Source organism: Populus nigra, chromosome 2 (genome assembly GCF_951802175.1).
Source record: "Populus nigra chromosome 2, ddPopNigr1.1, whole genome shotgun sequence".
NCBI classification, from domain to species: domain Eukaryota; kingdom Viridiplantae; phylum Streptophyta; class Magnoliopsida; order Malpighiales; family Salicaceae; genus Populus; species Populus nigra.
The window spans coordinates 20,002,222-20,004,721 of NC_084853.1; positions in this window are offsets into that span (position 1 = coordinate 20,002,222).

Here is a 2,500-nt window from a genome sequence, read left to right on the forward strand (position 1 = left end):
GCCGGGCCATGCAGGAAAATTCATCGAGGGGACACGCTGACGAAACAGCGCTGGTTCAGGCACGGCGGGCAGTGGTGGAATCGGCAGCGCCGACGAAATCGGCAAAGTCGGCAGAATCGGCAGCGGGTGCTGGCGATGGGTCTGGACGGGCTGGATAGTCCAAGGCTCGACGAGAAAGACTGCTGGTTTAGACACTGGGGCAGTGGCAGCCCGCGGGACAGTGTCGGCAGATTCGGCAGCGCAGATTTGTGCGGCTGCAGGTTCGTCGGGGAAAATCGGCAGCGCAGATTTTGCGACGAACATGGGCTGGGCGATGGACTGTCCAGGCCAGGCAGGAAAATTTGTCGAGGGGACACGCTGACGAAACAGCGCTGGTTCAGGCACGGCGGGCAGTGTTGGAATCGGCAGCGCCGACGAAATCGGCAAAGTCGGCAGAATCGGCAGCGCAGATTTTTCGACGAACACGGGCTGGACGGTGGACTGTCCAGGCCAGGCAGGAAAATTCGTCGAGGGGACACGCTGACGAAACAGCGCTGGTTCAGACACGGTGGGCGCAGTGTTGGAATCGGCAGCGCCGAGAAAATCGGCAAAGTCGGCAGAATCGGCAGCAGGTGCTGGCGATGAGTCAGGACGGACTGGATAGTCCAAGGCTCGATGAGAAAGACCGCTGGTTTAGACACTGGGGCAGTGGCAGCCCGCGGGGCAGTGTCGGCAGATTCGGCAGCAGTGTCTGCCGATTCGGCAGCGTTGGCTTGTTGGCGCGGGGGGCCGATGCGAGTGGGGACTTGGGCAGCGGGCAGTGAAAGCAAGAGTTTCCCCGATGCTGCCGGGAAAAACGCTCCCCGGGATGGCCGGGTGAGATGACCCGGCGGCCCGCGACGGGTCATTCAATTCCATGCCCCGTCAACATAACTCCCGATGTACTGTTTGCTTTTTCGGAAGAAGAGATCCATCCCCCCATCCTCGGCCAGCCAAAAACGCTCCAATTAATGGCCGGGTGAGATGACCCGGCGGCCCGCGACGCGTCATTCAAATCACTGCCCTATCGGCTACAACTGCTGATGGGTGGGATTAGAGGCCTGCCATGGTGGTGAGGGGCGGCGAGGACCGTGAAAGCTAGAGTTTTTCAGAGGCTGCCGGGAAAAAGGCCCCTCGGGTGGCGGGGTGCGAGGACCAGGCGCGTCATTCAATTCTCTTCCCTATCAACTTGGCTCCCGTTGGCGGGATTGGAGGCCTACTGTTTGTTACAGGGCTAAAATCGTCAGGGGAAGAGCTGACGAAACAATGCTGGTTTGGATGCAGGGGGTAGTGTTGGAATCGGCAGCGCGGACAAAATCGGCAAAGTCGACAAAAAAGACTGTTGGTCTGGACATCGGGGCAGCGGCAGCCATGCCGACAGGGGGGGAAATCGGCAGCGCAGATTTGTGCAGCTGCAGGTTCGTCGGGGAAATCGGCAGCGCAGATTTTTCGATGAACATGGGCTGGAAGATGGACTGTCCAGGCCAGGCAGGGAAATACGTCAAGGGGACACGCTGACGAAACAGCGCTGGTTTAGACACGGTGGGTGCAGTGTTGGAATCGGCAGCGCCGACGAAATCGGCAAAGTCGGCAGAATCGGCAGCGGGTGCTGGCGATGAGTCTGGACGATTTATAGTCCAGGGCTTGATGGAAAAGACTGTTGGTCCAGACAATGGGGCAGTGGCAGCGCGGATTTGTGCAGCTGCAGGTTCGTCGGGGAAAATCGGCAGCGCAGATTTTTCGACGAACAGGGGCTGGACCGGCCGGGCCAGGCAGGAAAATTCGTCAGGGGGGCACGCTGACGAAAACAGGGGCTGCGGAGTGGAAAATCGGCAGCGCAGATTTTTCGACGAACAGGGGCTGGACCGGCCGGGCCAGGCAGGAAAATTCGTCAGGGGGGCACGCTGACGAAAAGAGGGGCTGCCGCGTGGAAAATCGGCAGCGCAGATTTTTCGACGAACAGGGGCTGGACGCTGGACTGGGCCAGGCAGGAAAATTCGTCAGGGGGGCACGCTGACGAAAACAGGGGCTGCCGCGTGGAATGGCAGCCTACACGCAGATGCGAATTCGGCAGCGCACGATGGCTTGAGCAGGTCATGGGTTCGACTTGGCGCGATCTGAAACCTGGACGAGGGACTGTCGACGCTGGACGAGCCAGCGCGGTGGCCTGTCGTGCCCCGTTCAGGGGGGGCCTGCCGCGGAGACAGCCCTCGCGGGCTCGACAGCGCAGGCCAGCGTCCCCGACGTCGCTGGCCGCGGCAGGCGAGCTGCCGGGGTTCCCGCATTCCTACAAGAAAACGTCGTGCTTTCCACATGAAACCAATCCAGTAAAATCAGCCATATTTTTATGAGGCTGCCCACTGAATTTGGGGTCATTCCGGGCCGGTTCCTAGTTTTGCGGATTTACTCGATTTCTAATGGTAGGAAAATTAAAACAAATACTTCCCGACCTCGAAAAATTCTGGGAAAATTAATGAAGGTG